Source organism: Akebia trifoliata, chromosome 10 (assembly GCF_017979445.1).
Source record: "Akebia trifoliata isolate Shusen 1 chromosome 10, ASM1797944v1, whole genome shotgun sequence".
Classification (NCBI taxonomy): Eukaryota; Viridiplantae; Streptophyta; class Magnoliopsida; order Ranunculales; family Lardizabalaceae; genus Akebia; species Akebia trifoliata.
The window spans coordinates 7,755,209-7,772,279 of NC_141384.1; the positions used below are offsets into that span (position 1 = coordinate 7,755,209).

General features: G+C 35.7%; 1 long non-coding RNA gene across 6 annotated transcripts; it reads left to right on the forward strand.

Annotated features, from left to right (window-relative positions):
• Positions 1–1,730: 1,730 nt before the first annotated feature.
• LOC147393040 (uncharacterized) lies at positions 1,731–14,533 on the forward strand. 6 transcript variants are annotated; one of them, XR_015182302.1, is made up of 4 exons: positions 1,731–2,225; positions 4,566–4,973; positions 5,097–5,772; positions 10,953–11,244. It is a non-coding gene; the product is annotated as an uncharacterized LOC147393040 (long non-coding RNA). The 6 variants fall into 6 exon arrangements; XR_015182299.1 differs by having other exon boundaries at positions 1,733–2,225; positions 4,109–4,973; positions 10,953–11,242; XR_015182297.1 differs by lacking the exon at positions 1,731–2,225 and adding an exon at positions 14,259–14,533 and having other exon boundaries at positions 2,249–4,973; positions 10,953–11,042.
• The last annotated feature ends 2,538 nt before the right edge of the window (positions 14,534–17,071 follow it).

The window sequence follows — 17,071 nt, forward strand, 5'->3', positions numbered from 1 at the left end:
AGTTCGATCTACCAAAGGGATGGGAAGGTGTTTATTACATTCTAAGATGTTCTAAACCAAAATTAAAGAAGTGAGAGAGGGGAGAGAGGGGGATTTTCGTAATTTAAAGTCCTATTCAAGATCCATCTTGAAGCTTGAACTTTTTTTCTTTTTTTTAAGTCCTTAGTAGAATTATGTGAATCTTTTTGTAAGAGAAGAGAAATGGGAGAGAAAGAAAAAGAAAGAGTTGAGCGTTGAGTAGAGTTTTTAGGCTTTTAAGGGGGTTTGAGAGCTTGGAGAATTTTTGGGGAGAAGGGGGTTTGAGGATTTTTTTTAGGGTTAAAAAGGTCAAAAATAAAAGGTGAAGGGAAATGGCATAAATTGTAGGTTAAAGGATTTGGCATTTTGGATTGGGGATGGATAAGTGAGGTAAAAGGGTTTCTCATGGGTTGCTTTTGACTGAAACCCATGGATAAAAATCCAATCGGGTGGTTAGGCAACCCATACCTTGGTTTGAGTGTTGGTTGAGGTTCAAGTTGAGGGGTGTGGTATTAGGTTAAAATGATGGTAATGTAAAGGGTTAGGTATTTTGATTTTGAGAGGGTAAAGGGTATTGTGATATATGTCCCAAAATGGTAGACGTGTGTAGCTTTTTGGTGGATTAGGTGAGAAGATTAAGGATAAGGGGTATGTTGTAGCATGGATGTAGCTTGTAATGATTTTTTTGGATAAAATGATGTGGGTAGGTTATGACATGAGGTATGGGTTGAGGTGTGGATTGGTTAACTTTTGAGGATGATGATGAGGTTGGGTAGAATGATTTTGGGAGATGGGTTATGTAGGTGTCAAGTGTCCACCTTGATAATCATATGTTATGTGGACCTTGATTGATTAAAGTTATTGATATGGATATGGACATGATCTTGTGCTTGGGCCTGAGTATGGGTTTTATTTAAAGTTGGCTTTTGCATGTTGGGCTTAGGATTCGATTGTGACCTAGGTTAGAAATTTCATTGGAATTGGCTTATGTCTAGGGTTAGAGTAGGCTTAAGTTTGGGTTTGAGTTAAGATAAAGCTAAAATAGGGGTTTAGGATAGTTCAGGATTGGTGGGTTCTAGGTGGGCTTAAAATGGGTTTGAGATTCGATTTTAGGTTTAGAGTTAGAATGATAAGGGGTTGAAAATGTGATGGGGTTTCAAAAACCTTATTGTGGGTCCATGAGTTTCTTAGAGTTCTTGGGGCCCTTATTTTGACTAAAAATTTTGAGTTTTGAAGATTTTGGCCTTTAGACCGTTAACGGCTTTTTTTGAATAAAAACACATTTTGGACCTCTTTTCAAATGGGGGCCTGTTCAGATTAGGGTATTTACAGCTATCCCTCTTTACAAGAGTTGCGTACAAAGAATAGACCCGGAAGAATTTGTTAAAATACGATTTTTAAATCTTGAGTGGATTGATGAATTTTTTTTTTTTTTTTTGAAAAGTGGCTACCCAAGTACGGAGTCTAATAAGGTGGACCTTTTAATTGCTCAATCTCGTCGTAGGAGCTCCTTTGAGATCATAGATTTGATAAAAGGTTGATGAATTTTGAAATTCTAGTGTTTTTGGTCGAATTACGACAAATCAAACTTAAATGCAACTTGAAAAGGATTTTAGAAAATTTTGATTTTTGAATTTATTTATTTATTTTTTATTTTTATTATTTGTTTTATTGATTCATATATGGTATACGGATTGTCTCTGGCTTAACATCCCTGTTTTGAAAACATAGAAAAAGCTTGGTGTGTTTTTCCCGTACATGAAGCATGGTGGGATCTAGGCATGCTTTTCCCATACATAAAACATGGTCTAGTATGAACATTTTGAACTTTAAAAATCACACGAAACCTCATTTCGTCTTCTATACTCACTTTTCTTCCTTTTCTCTCTATTTTTTCAATTTCTCTTGCCCTCTTACTCGGTTTACCCTTTATTCTCATTGATTTTCTTGGATTTTTGTATGTGTAAAGCTGACGAGCACCGATTTCTCTTTCACTTTCTTTTTTTTTTTCTTCATTTTCCTTGATTCTTCCTTTTGGTTTTCAAACTTTCTTGTTGGATTTCTCCTTAGACTTGGAATGACCTTTAGTATTGTAATCAGATTTTGGGTATTTCAGCTGGTTCAAAATGACTTTAGGGTACCTGAGACTTGAGGAACGTGGGTTGAGGGTTGTGAATTTCCTTGGATTGAGGGGTTGGTCGGTCGAGGTAAGTCGTTTGAATGCCTAGTTTGTACCTTTCTTTTTTCTTTTTCAATAATTTCTTGTATGTATCTTTTTGTTGTGGATGGTGGTTTGACTGGGTTTTGTGGGATTGGTGGTGATTGAATGAGATTAAATCTAGACTTAGAATAGGGGTGGGTGGGTTGGTTTTTAACGAGTTTAAAGAAGGGTTTGTGTGGATTTGGAAGGATGAAGGTTGGTTTGTTGGTTTGATTCTAGTTTGGATTGGTTTTAGACTTTGGGATAGTGGGAGTGTGGAGGTGGACCATGGATGGGGATGGGCTTTGGACTATGTTGTCCATGGGTGGTAAGTGGTTTGGACTATGTTTCCCATAGGTGGGAATGATTGGTTATTGGATTAGGGATCTAGAGAGGATATTGGTTTGTTGGGTAAGGATGTGGGATGTTTTGGAGGATTTTTGAATCTTATGTGGTTGATCGGGGTTGGGTTAAGGAAGAGGTTTAAGTTTAATGACTTGGAAATAGGATGGTTGTTTATAAGGGTTGGGTATTGGTTTAGGTTCGTGGGTAGAAACCTTGGATTAGGATTAAAAGTTGGAAGGGAGGAAGGTGAGAGATGGTAGATGAGTTTGTGGTTTGAATGGTCAACTGGGTTTGAAAGGTTGAATGAATTAGGTTTTAAGGGGATGGCTGTGAAGGAGGGTAATTTGGGGATAATTTTGAATATTCAGATGGGTGAGATTTTGGCACTGTTTTAGGTGTGGACAAAATCTGGGTTAATTGGGGCTAAGATAAGCATTGGCATTTTAGGTTTAAGACAGATGGGTCTTGGTGAGTTCAGAATTGCTGATTTTGAGCCAATTTTCTCTTTAGAGATATATCATTTTTTTGAAGCATGCTTTTAATTTTGCAATGATATTTTCGATGCTTTCTTTGTTTAAAACAAATCGAATGTTTCTCTTTTACGCATCCTCTTTTTCACACATTTGCATTGTGATCCTTTGATGGGTGTGGTTGTGTGGACAATGCTTATAAGGGTAGGTTGGGATGAAAAATGGGTTTGGTTGGATTGTGTGGGACTTTTGGTTTGGTTTGGTTTACATGAAAGATGGGTTAAACGGGTAAGATTTTGATTAGATAAGTTGTTATTTTCGGGGAGAATCTTGGATGAGGTTTTGAAGATTCGGATAAATAAATTATGATAGGTGGTTGAAGGAGGCATAAGGAAAAATAAGGTTAGACGGCTTTCAGAATTGGATATAGGGTGGATTATGTTGGGTCAAATCTTGGATTGGTTAGGTTGGTGAATTGGTTTTAATGGGTTAAGGGTTGAAATGGGTTTATTTGGCGTTCATTTGACGAATTTGGTATTTGTAGATGGGGAGATAATAGAGGACAAGAGTTGTATTCCATTTGTTTGATGAGGAAAAGGTGGTCAAGCCAACGGTTAGGACCTATTTTGCATTGGGTTATGGTTTAGCTACAGAGGCAACGAGGCCAGTGCGACCCTTGTGGAGACCTGATTCAACTTCTAGGAGCTGGGCTGATAATGCAAGTACTTCATAGAACTGGCTTTTTGAGGACCAGGCTGCTCTAGGTGAAGGTAGGGGTGATCGAGCTGTCGGGGCTAATAAAGTGAGCAGAGGTAATTGAGTTGTGAGAGGTAGTCATGTTGGTTGTAATGCACCCAAGGTCAAGATCCACGCGGAGGAAAGCTAGTGAGTCCTTGATACTTCACTTCTACCTGGACTAGCAATGCACTTGTCCATACTGGTGCGAATGGATATTGCTACTCCTTACCCACTAGCCAGCTGTCAAAGTCAATGGGGGTTCTTGTCTATGGCCACTCCATTTTTAGATTATATCCGGATGTAGTTCATGACGATTAATTTCAACGCATATTTGCAGATCATTGCTATCAGAGTTGATCATTTACCTTTTTTGGCTATGGTTGAGAGATGATTCCCGGTGGCTGATTCCTTGTTCATGCCGGGGATGGAGATAGGCATCAAGCTTTCGGATTTTGTGGCGATCACGGGCATTATTATGAAGGGCGAGCCTCTGTCCTTATTTATTTTGATTATTCAAGGGATGGGTGATTTGTTGGGCATAAAGAGAGTCCCTGTCTCCATGGTAGAAAAGGTGGGTAGAGTCAGCACAGAAGTCTTGATGGGGCTTTTATTTATTCAAGGGGATAATGAGGCTTACCACAAATATTGGGAGAGAGCGGCTTATTTTGGCAATACTTTGACATGGTCTTCTGCATATGCTTCTTTCTTCTTGTCGAGAATTGATTTTTTCCTTAAGGATGACTCCTCCATCTCTACTATCTTTCTTTTTGTGATGCGGCACATCAATCGCATAGGCAATTTCGACTGGGGGAGTCAGATTTACAACACCATTCTGGATAGCCCAGATCAAATGGTTGAGGGGATTATTGCACCCCGTGAAGCCAAAATCGCGACATGTTTCTTTCGGAAGTTTATTGAGGTAAGGTTATTTATTTTGTCTTTTTCTAATTACTTCATTCTTGGTTGAAGGCTATTTATTTTGTCCTTTTTTCTAATTGCTTCATTTTTTGTGTTGCTTGCCTAACGTTGGACACATCTTTCCAGATCTTTGTAAATGTGTATTTCCTCTTTTACCTGTCCATGAAAAATCATTTGGATGAGGGTTATCTCTTGGGTTCTTTCTAGACTACTCGGTATGAAGGGCCATCATGAGAAACTCTCGTAGCACTCGCGCCAATATTGATAGATTTTGTATCAAAGATGTGAGTATCTCAATCCTTATCTTTGTTGTTTCAATTGAGTCTTTCCATACTTGTGGTATGATCCTTTCTCCTTTGGCAAACCTTTTATGTTATTCTATGAAACTTCCCTCATACTGGTGGCAGGAAGCAAGAGGTGAGGAACGCCTATCGACGTAACATCCAGAGGTATCACTACCCATATTTCATCAACGAGCAGAGGTATACTTTCTATACAGGAGAGCAGTTGTTCTTACAACACGATAGGGGTCTTCGTATCCTTATTGCTCCACCTGAGCTCATATCTGGGTTATGCGGTGGATGAGCATCTTTCCTAAGAGAAAGGTGTAGATGTTATTGGCCTTATGGTGGATTGTGATTTTAGAGCCTATTTTCGAGAGGCGTCTATTGAATGGATTATGCCTATTATCATTGTCTGAGTTGGAGTTACCGAAATAGATGGCGTCTTGATCCAAGAGCGCATCGTCATGGCCACATTTATTTTCCATGCCCCTTTCCTATTTGCTTTTATTTGTAACTGTTTCTTTGTATTTGATTTTAAGTTAATGATCTTTGTTGCCTCCGAGAGGGTTATGACATTATTGAGGCACAGACTACCCAAGTTGTTGAGATGGAGAATCAGTGGAAGGTATCCTAGGCCAAGGTGGAGTCTTAAGCTACTTGTATCGAAGAGTAGGCAGCTTGTATCCATGAGTTGGGGATGGATATGGCTATGCGTGAGTCCCGTTTATAGGTTGTTTCTGGATTGCTATTGTCGTTGAGATGGCACAACTACTTTTGCTTGACCTCCTACCCTCCCTTGGTAAGAAAGTCATTTTAGTTATTTCGTTATATATCATGTATGTATCGTTATGTGTTTGATTGTGTTTTTTTTTCAAGCCTCCTCTTCAACCGAGCTATCTATTCTTGGTGTTAATTTCCTTGTGAGGACGATCAAGCATGATGCCCTTTTGGATGTCGATATCTTCTTTGTTAACTTAGAGGGACAATTACGAATGTAAGGTCTCCCTTCTTCTAGTGTTTTCAGATCTGATGTTGTAGCTGTGTCGTCCTCGAGAGCGGTCTTAAAGAGACTCAGAGCGTTAGAGATGAGACATGACCCAGTGGAGTCGCCAACTGTAGCTATGTGATTTTCGAGTCAGGAGATCACCGCTATGTGGATTTGGAGTTGCCACCATTCTTTTTTAGAAAAAAGTGTGAACGGTCACCCAGAAAGTATTTTTTGAAAAATTGATGTTTTAGGCATTATAGTGACTCTCATATGGATTCGATATACGTCTACTAAGATCTAGGTAAGAATTTGATTAAAGAGAGGGGAAGTTGGTAGGACTCCCATTCTCTCCACCTAAAGGTGGTAACCTTAAAATACATAGCCATTTTAGAGAGATTAAAGAAAAAAGAAAATTTGAGTAAACAACGATTTGTAGCTCTTATCACTTTATGCTTTAATGGTTATGGGCCCATTCTTATAAAAGAAATGCCCAAATACCTTAGCCTCGAAACTAATTTTTTATGGTGTGTGCAACTTGTGAGTAGTGATTAAAGATGTCATCCATTACATTTTTGACCGAACTGAAGTCCGATCTAGTAAAGGTAGGAGAAGGTGTCATTACATTATAGGATGTTCTAAACCAACCAATTAAAGAAGTGAAGGAGGGAGATAAAAGAGGGAGATGGAGATGGAAAAGGGGGATTTCCATAATTTAAAGCCTTATTTTATACCCACCTTGAAGCTTAAACTTTTTTTCTTCTTCTTAAGTCCTTAGTAGAATTGTGTGAATCCTTTTTTAAGAGAAGAGAAATGAGATAAAGAAATAGAATAGGGTATTTAGTATAATTTTTAGGTTTTTTTTTAGGGTGGGGGGCCTGGAGAATTTTGTGAGGAAAGGGGTGTGGATGTTGGGTTAAAAGAATGGTTATGTAAGGGGTTAGGTATTTTAATTTTGGGAGGGTGACGGGTATTGTGACATGTGTCTCATAATGGTAGACATTTGTAACTTTTTGGTGGGTTAGATGAGAAGATTGAAGAGAAGGGGTGTGGTTTAGCATGGGTGTAGCTTGTGATGAATTTTGTGGATCTAACGATGAAGGTAGGTTATGACATGTGGTGTAGGTTGGTTAGTTTTTGAGGATGATGATGGAATTATGTAGAATGATTTTGAAAGGTGGGTTATGGTGGTGACAAGTGTCTACCTTGGTGATCTTATGTTTTGTGGACCTTTATTGGTTAAGGTTATGGATATGGATATGGATATGGACATAGGGTTGAGCTTGAGTAGGGGTTTGATTTAGAATGGGCTTTTGCATGTTGGGTTTAGGATTCAATTGTGACTAGGTTAGAAATTACATTGAAATTGGTTAGGTTTAAAGTTAGAGTTAGGTTTAGGTTTGGGTTAGATTTAAGATAGGGCTAAACTAGGGGTTTAGGATGGTTAAAGATTGGTGATTCATAAGTGGGCTTAAAAATGGGTTCGAGATTCGATTTTAAGTTTGAAGTTAGAATGATGAGGAGTTGAAAAGGTGGTGGGCTTTTAAAAACCTTATTGTGGGTCCATGATATTTTTAGAGTTCCTTGGGCCCTTATTTTGATTAAAAAGTTGAGTTTTTGAAGATTTGGGCCTTAAGGCTTATTGGCAATTTTTTTTTTAATAATAAAAACACATTTTTGACCCCTTTTCAAGTGGAGTCCATTCAAATTAGGGTTTCTATAGTAAAGACATTCACCAAATGTAGAGGGGTGTGTCTAAAATCTAAAGAAGAAAAGAGAACACAACAAACCATTTTTTTAAAGAGAGAAGGTAAAATTAAAAAATATTATTTTTTTAATGTATTTGTATTCTTAGTTAATGTTTTGTGTGTGTATATATTATATATATATGTATATATATATCCTATGATAGAAGCTATTTAATTTATGGGAAATGTTTGGAGGCCCTAAAGACAGTCAAACATTGTTCCAACCATTTTCCAAAATAGGGGTTAGAAGTTTTGGAATGGGTTGATTTTTTGTGAGGATGATTTCTATGGTGAAGAGTCATCCTCACCAAAAATCAGCTAATTCCGAAACTTCTAACCCTAGTTTACCAGTTAAAGTGTTGTGGATCGTCTTATTTTTGTAAACCACTTTTGTTGGGGTTAGAAGTTTCGGAATGGGCTTGTACACCCCGTGTTTTTAACTCGTATCTCGAAGAGATCAGATAGTATTAATTCGAGGAATATTCTAAAAAGAAAACTTAGAGTCAAGTACCCGGATTATGTTATGTTCGTTTTCATTAAAAACCGACTTCGCCATTAGTTTCAAAATGATCGAAATATATACTTTAGCCTATAAGCAAGTTTGAATTCAAGTTCGGGTGGAAAAGTTAACAAATCTTCGAATTTCGTGTTGAGCGAGACCTAAAATAGAAAATTTTCGTTAGAGGGAGAATCAGGAAGATTCGACTACACCATTAGGACCACAACGAAAAATTATTTGAAATGGTATATCCGTTTGTCATTTTTCGAGTCCGAATAATTAAGTTACGATCGAAACTAGAAATGATAGGAAAATTATAAGTATGCCTTCAGCTTTTTATAAAAGAAAGTAAATTTTCTTTCATTCTCATTTGTTTCCTTCTTCTCTAAAGAACCCATATATCAGCCATTTTCTCAAACTTAGGATTCTTCTCCCTTCACTTCAAGATTTGTTGAGAAGGAAGGACCGTTGAATCCCGACGAAGAAGACAAAGTTGTCGACTACGACAATAGCTACAACCTCACCCTCCTTGTTAACCCATTCACGTTCGTTTTCCTTATCCTTCATAAAAAATCAGTAAGTAAATTAGGGTATCATTAAACTTGAAGCTTCACCTTGTTAGTAGAGACTCGTCTTCTAGTATATAAGTAAAGAAGAGTTCCATCGTCGAATGAGTTGCAAACCCTCGTTCATTTTACACCAAACTCAACCCAACATCGACTCTTTTACCACCAACCTTGATTATTGTGCGAGTTCATCACTTTCGACGTCCACAAACCAAGTAGGGGACTTTCAATTCCTGTTAGTAACTTTAGATTTCGAAATGTGCATTTAGGTTTTACAAAACTTCTTAGTTATTTGTAAATCGTAGAAATATTTGTTAAATTTTCAATCCATGATTAGGATTAGGGATTTGATGTTGTTTTATCAAAATTTAAATGTTGAAATTGTGGGTGGGTCGAAGGGTTTGAAGAACAGAAGAGAAATCAAAATATGATCGAGAAACCCAAAATTTGCTAGAGTGTTCAGTGTTGTCGGTCCCACCGACACCTACCGAAGGCCATTCTGTCGGTCCCACAACAGAAACATACTTTTGCCACCGACAGAACTGTCTTCAAAACAGCTTCTGACTCTTGGACCATGTTCCTTATGACCTGTACATGATTTCCCACCCTTTATTCCATTAAAAACATTTATTTACTTTAAGTTATTTAATGAAATTAAGGTTTTACCCCCCATTTCGGAACAATGGGAATGATTTCAAAATCCTAATCTCAAAGGATCAAAATCCAAATTTTGATTTCAAGAACAAAACGTAGATTTCGACGTTTTTGGCAAATTTTCAAAATGTAATAACTTTCGCATTACTTTAAATTAGACTATGAAATGTATATGGTGTCAAAGCTCATGCTTAAGGCTTTCATTTCCAAAAACCCGTTTTCAATTTAGAGAATTTGGTAAAATTAAATTTTCGACACTTTAACAACTTTGGCCCCGTGCATAATCGGGACCTCATTTTGAATAAACCTTGATGGTTTTTAATGGAAAGACCAAAAATAACTTTGAAAGATTGAAAATGAATGGTTTGATTTGAAAAGACGAAAAGTGAGAATGTCGAGAGAATGAAAAAGGGGATGATCGATATAATGTCAGAGTCACACCCGAGGGGTGATGTCTGCATTTTACATTATATGTTGTATATAGGTTGGTAAAAGGATATCTAAGTTATTAATGAAAGGGTTGCATGTTTATTTAAGATTATGTTAACGCGTGCGTTGAGTACTGTTATTTATTTTAGGCCGGGGGGCCACAGTTGCATGGTAGGAACTGGATATCCATTTTCAACCTTGTTTTGTTAATTTCTCTTTTGTTTTAAATGAAAAACAACATATATATATATGTAGTTATTTTGTGAGTTGTTAAAGGGTCTGTGAATGCCTGAAAGGATAGTACATCACATCATCCGGAGGGGTGCACTATACTGGGATATACGGTAGGGACCACCATGCTCATACGTGGTATGGGACGCGTATGAGACGCGTATGAGAGTGGAATCACAACTAGAATCCGGGTCCATTCCATTATTATCTTTACCAGTGAACGTGTATTGTAAAGATGGTCGTATACGAGTGGAGTGTTATTTTGGGAATCACATGCACGCCTGATAGGCATAGACGAAGATGATTGGTCAGTGACCACTAACAATCTAGTAGTAGTCGAACGTTCTGACACATCAAAAAGAGACCCATTGCTTACGATTATTTCAAAAGGTCCGCCTGAGTCGGATAAATAGTCACCAGTGTGGTAAGCGCAGCGACCGACCACAAAATCAGGAACTAAAAATCAGATTTATGTTGCAACATCATGTCCTGATTGAGAGAGATCTAGTCGTGAATCCCAACGCTCAAATTCCATTACTCCACCACTTGTACTATGTATCTGTTGTTATATTTCGAATTATAAACTGCAAAGCATGTCTATTATTTTAATGTTGTCAACTGTATTTGCATAAAAGGGAAAATGTATAATGAATATGGATGATTGATGTTATGTGTAACGTTTAAACTGTTTAGTTGCTCATCCTTGTCTATATGTACTAGTTAATCGTAGTTTCAATTGTAAAACTTGCATGTTTTGAAATGATGCAGTATAACTATTCGATCACGTTAGGTAAGATTATTAGTAGGAATTGTTTGTGAACCTACTGGGTAACTATTGTTATTCACCATTTCCTTCCATTTTTTTAGTTGTAGAGCATGTGCTTGGGGAGGCGAGTATTGATCTATCAATCAAGGAGCATCTGGTTGGTCAAATCGACGACCAGTGTCCATTACCTGGTGAGCATTGAGATTACTTCCCTTAGAAGTTTATTCGTCCTATGAGGTGTACATAGTGTTTTGGGTCGAGTGATAGGGTTATGTTAGAGTAAGGATAAACTGTTGTAATCTTGTATATCTTTTTTCATTTTTGTGTAACTCTGACTTCGTTTTATGTTGTTCATAAATTGTTGTCTTCCACTTCTTATTCATTGTTGGTATGTTGCTTTATACAGGATTGTATGGATTTGGTTTATCAGGTTTTGAGTTCCGTGAAACGCTAACATAAACAGAGGAGATTATGTTGAAATTTCGAGGCGCTTCCTAGTGTCTCGAGGTGGCCTTGGGATTTGTATTAGCGTTTGGTGGGGCACCACATGGCTGATTTTTGGTGAAGATGATCTCTTCATCATAAATATCATCCTCACACATTATCAACTATTCTGAAACTTCCAACCCATACATTGAAAAAATGTTTGACTCTCTTTAGGGCCTTTGAACACCACCCTTAATTTAGATATATTTTACTATCTCCAACTTTTACTAAGAGCATCTCAATTTATATGGTATTGTATTTGGGTATGGCAATCTCAACATAACCCACAAACATGACGCGAAATTAGTAGGTTTGGGTCAAGCTTAATTGGGTTAATAGTTTCAACCTACTTAACACGATTATTAAATTAGTCAAGTTTGGGTTATGAATGTCAACCCACTTAACCTGTTTCGACACATATGGTTATTCTTCCACTTACGTGTAATTTTAAATATATCTACAATTATTTAAGAATTTTTTAAATTATTCATTTTTTTCTAGAATTTCCTAAAACTTTTTCATAATATAATATTTTTTTTCAAATACTATAAAATATAAAAGGTATCTAAGATATTTTTAAAGTAATAAATGGTTAAGCTTTAGATTGAAAAGGAAAAAAACACTTTTCTTACTAAGTAATTTATTTAGATTTCTAATTTTTACTCTAATTTTTTCATCCAAATCTAGAGGTATGTAGTGTTTGATTCTTAATATGAGCCAAAAGACCCTCAAGAAGATTTAAGATCTTACTTAATAAGGTTAGTATGTCTCATGTGATAATGAAATATACTTTGATTAGCCAATAATAATAATATTGAAAAATATTTTCCTTACTAGGTAAGGAAAATTTTATGTTCACATTACTTTATGACTTCCGAAAACCTAATTGGATGCAACAAGTTGTAAATGATAAAATTATATGAATTTTGAATCTTTTTTATTTTCAAAAGAAAGTTACTTTTCATGATTGAACTTAGTTTACAGTTGTGAAATATTATTTTTACTAATCGTTTATATATATATATATATATATATATATATATCGGGGGCGTTCAATGGCTAACTTTTTGGCAAAACATTTTTCAAAACATAAGTTAGAGGTTTTGGAATGGGCTGATTTTTGGTGAGGATGATCTCTACGGTGAGGAGATCATCATCACCAAAAATCAGCCCATTCCAAAACTTCTAACCCTATTAAAAACAATTTACAAAAAATGGACGGTCCACGATTTTTCAGCTTGTAAACATGGGTTAGAAGTTTTTGAATGGGTTGATTTTTGGTGAGGATGATCTTCTCACCGTAGAGATCATCCTAATAAAAAATCAGTCCATTCCAGAACTTCTAACTCATGTTTTGAAAAATGTTTTGCCAAAAAGTTAGGGTTTTATCCCCTATTTCGGAATAATGGGAATGGTTTCGAAATCCTAATCTTAAAGGATCAAAATCTAAATCTTGATTTCAAGAACAAAATGTAGATTTCGACGTTTTTGGTAAATTTTCAAAATGTAAAAACTTTCGCATTACTTTGAACTAGACTATGAAATGTATATGGTGTCAAATCTTGTGCTTGAGACTTTCATTTCCAAAAATCTATTTTCAATTTAGAGAATTTTGAAAAATTGAGTTTTCGACACTTAGCCAAATTTTCACCCGTTTTTTCTTGTTTTTAACAACTTTGGTCCCGTGCATTATCGGGACCTCATTTTGAATAAATCTTGATGGTTTTCAATGGAAAGACCAAAAATGACTTTGAAAGATTGAAAATGAATGATTTAATTTGAAAAGACGAAAAGTGAGAATGTCGAGAGAATGAAAAAGGGATGATCGATAAAATGTTAGAGTCACACCCGAGGGGTGATTTCTGCATTTTACATTGTATGTTGTATATAGGTTGGTAAAAGGATATCCAGGTTATTAATGAAAGGGTTGCATGTTTATTTAAAATTATGTTAACGCGTACGTTGAGTACTATTATTTATTTTAGGCTGGGGGGGCCACAGTTGCATGGTAGGAACTGGATATCCATTCTCAACCTTGTTTTGTTAATTTCTCTTTTGTTTTAAATGAAAAAATATATATATATATGTAACTATTTTGTGAGTTGTTAAAGGGTCTGTGAATGCCTGAAAGGATAGTACATCACATCATCCGGAGGGTGCAATATATTGGGATATATGGTAGGAACCACCAAGCTCATACGTGGTAAGGGACACGTATGAAAGTAGAATCACAACTAGAATCCGGATCCATTCCTTTCTTATCTTTACCAATGAACGTGTATTGTAAAGATTGTCGTATACGAATGGAGTGTTATTTTGAGAATCACATGCACGCCTGATAGGCATAGACGAAGATGATTGGTCAGTGACCACTAACAATCTAGTAGTAGTCGAACGTTCTGACACATCGAAAAGAGACACATTGCTTACGATTATTTCAAACGGTCCGCCTGAGTCGGATAAATAGTCACCAGTGTGGTAAGCGCAGCGACCGACCACAAAATCAGGAACTAAAAATCAGATTTATGTTGCAACATCATGTCCTGACTGAGAGAGATCTAGTCGTGAATCCCAACGCTCAAATTCCATTACTCCACCACTTGTACTATGTATCTGTTGTTATATTTCGAATTATAAACTGCAAAGCATGTCTATTATTTTAATGTTGTCAACTGTATTTGCATAAAAGGGAAAATGTATAATAAGTATGGATGATTAATGTTATGTGTAACTTTTAAACTGTTTAGTTGCTCATCCCTGTCTATATGTACCAGTTAATCGTAGTTTCAATTGTAAAACTTGCATGTTTTGAAATGATGCAGTATAACTATTCGATAACGTTAGGTAAGATTATTAGTAGGAATTGTTTGTGAACCTACTGGGTAACTATTGTTACTCACCATTTCTTTCTATTTTTTTAGTTGTAGAGCATGTGCTTGGGGAGGCGAGTGTTGAGCCATCAATCAAGGAGCATCTGGTTGGTCAAATCGATGACCAATGTCTATTACCCGGTGAGCATTGAGAATACTTCCCTTAGAAGTTTGTTCGTCTTAAGAGGTGTACATAGTGTTTTGAGTCGAGTGATAGGGCTATGTTAGAGTGAGGATAAACTGTTGTAATCTTGTATATCTTTATTCATTTTTGTGCAACTCTGACTTTGTTTTATGTTGTTCGTAAATTGTTGTCTTCCGCTTCTAATTCATTGTTGGTATGTTGCTTTATACAAGATTGTATGGATTTGGTTTATCAGGTTTTGAGTTCCGTGAAACGCTGACATAAACAAAGGAGACCATGCTGAAATTTCGAGGTGCTTCCTAGTGCCTTGAGGTGGCCTTGGGATTTGTATTAGTGTTTGGTGGGGCACCACATGGCTGATTTTTGGTGAGGATGATCTCTTCATCATAGATATCATCCTCACACATTATCAACTATTCCGAAACTTCCAACCCATACATTGAAAAAATGTTTGGCTCTCTTTAAGGCCTTTAAACACCACCCTTAATTTAGATATATTTTACTATCTCCAACTTTTACTAAGAGCATCTCAATTTATTTGGTATTGTATTTGGGCGTGGCAATCTCAACATAATCCACAAACACGACACGAAATTAGTAGGTTTGGATCAAGTTTAATTGGGTTAATAGTTTCACCTACTTAACACGATTATTAAATTAGTCAGATTTGGGTTATGGACGTCAACCCACTTAACCTGTTTTGACACATATAGTTATTCTTTCATTTACGTGTAATTTTAAATATATCCACAATTATTTAAGAATTTTTTAAATTATTCATTTTTTTCTAGAATTTCCTAAAACTTTTTCATAATATAATATTTTTTTTCAAATACTATAAAATATAAAAGGTATCTAAGATATTTTTAAAGTAATAAATGGTTAAGCTTTAGATTGGAAAGGAAAAAAAAACACTTTTCTTACTAAGTAATTTATTTAGATTTATAATTTTTACTCTAATTTTTTCATCGAAATCTAGATGTATGTAGTGTTTGATTCTTAATATGAGCCAAAAGACCCTCAAGAAGATTTAAGATCTTACTTAATAAGGCTAGTATGTCTCATGTGATAATGAAATATACTTTGATTAGCCAATAATAATAATATTGAAAAACATTTTCCTAACTAGGTAAGGAAAGTTTTATGTTCACATCACTTTATGACTTCCGAAAATCTAATCAGATGCCACAAGTTGTAAATGATAAAATTATATGAATTTTGAATTTTTTTTGTTTTTAAAAGAAAGTTATTTTTCATGATTGAACTTAGTTTACGATTGTGAAACATTATTTTTACTAATCGTTTATATATATATATGTGTGTGTGAAAATGATACTTATTTTTCATAATAATTAGAATTATAATAAATAAGTTATATATAGGTAGCGTCAAGTATACCTATTTATAACACAATTATTAAGTAGATTGGGTTTGAATTTAATAAATTTTCATAATACCCTTCCCTTAACACAACCCGACTCGACCCGACCCGACCCGACCCAACCCAACCCATTCCCACCTCCAATTGTATCGATAATGAACTAGCATACATGGTGGGGTGCTCTTAGTAAAAGTTAGTGTGGCCATAGAATCTTATGCTGGAGACGCTGGCCCACATGAAATAGTTGAGAATCTCGAGGACTACAAATAAGCTAATATTCTCTGAAAACGGGTAGGTCCGACCATAGGATGTTGGTGGGACCCACTGAAACGAAATCGTTAATCATTAACGAGCAAGTTTTGAATGGTGGGACCCACCAAAAATAAATGGTTAACGCGCAAGTTGGGAAGCTGTCGGTTTCTTGAAGCTCGTGCCAAACTCCAAGGCGACAAAACTACTTCTGTTGCACCGAATAAAAAAAGAACACTCAGAACCGTCTTTTTTGCTTTCTGTAATGTGAAACGTGTCGTCTTTTTGGAGGTTTGGATCACGTGAACTAGCTTTTTGTTGTTTCTTTACTTTTTGTCAGAACATATAAACAGCATTCTGAGATAAGGACCCACAGAGTGACTGACACCTGTTACATTAATGTGAAATTACCAAAGTCTTCTCATTTCCTTTGGTTGTGAATTTACTGAAATGTCCTGACGTCTGTTACAAAATCATCATTACGTTAGGAGGGACGTAAAGCGAATTCGTTTACAGCATGTATGATTCCCTCTTATTAAATCATGAAGTTAAGAATATTAAATTATTTGTAAAGTAAATGTACAAAACCATCTCTAAATTTAAAATATAAAATCTCAATATGAATGATATATATGGGAAGATTTAAAGGGAGCCAACGTTTTATTCAATATGGGCTGATTTTTTGTGAGGATGATCTCCTCATCATGTATTCATTCCCAAATTTTTAACTTCATCAAAAGTGAATTATAAGTTGAAGAATTGTGGATCATTGAATTTTATCGTTAATTTATAAATTATTTTTTATGGGGTTAGAAGTTTTAAATTGGGTTGATTTGAGCATTATTGTAATACCTATCAAAAAGTCTTCGATACTTAAGTTAGTATCTACTAATAAGTATTAGATATTGACTAATCCAAAATCCCCTAATCTGATCATCTTGGAATTTATAGAGTTACCTTTTTTAAAATCCTAATTCGATGGTTTCTTGTCGTTACTCTTTCTAATAATCTTCTCTACGATCTCAGAGAATCATGATTATTAATTTTTTGGATTCTCACAGTCGAAATGTCTCTAGTGTTATCAATGGA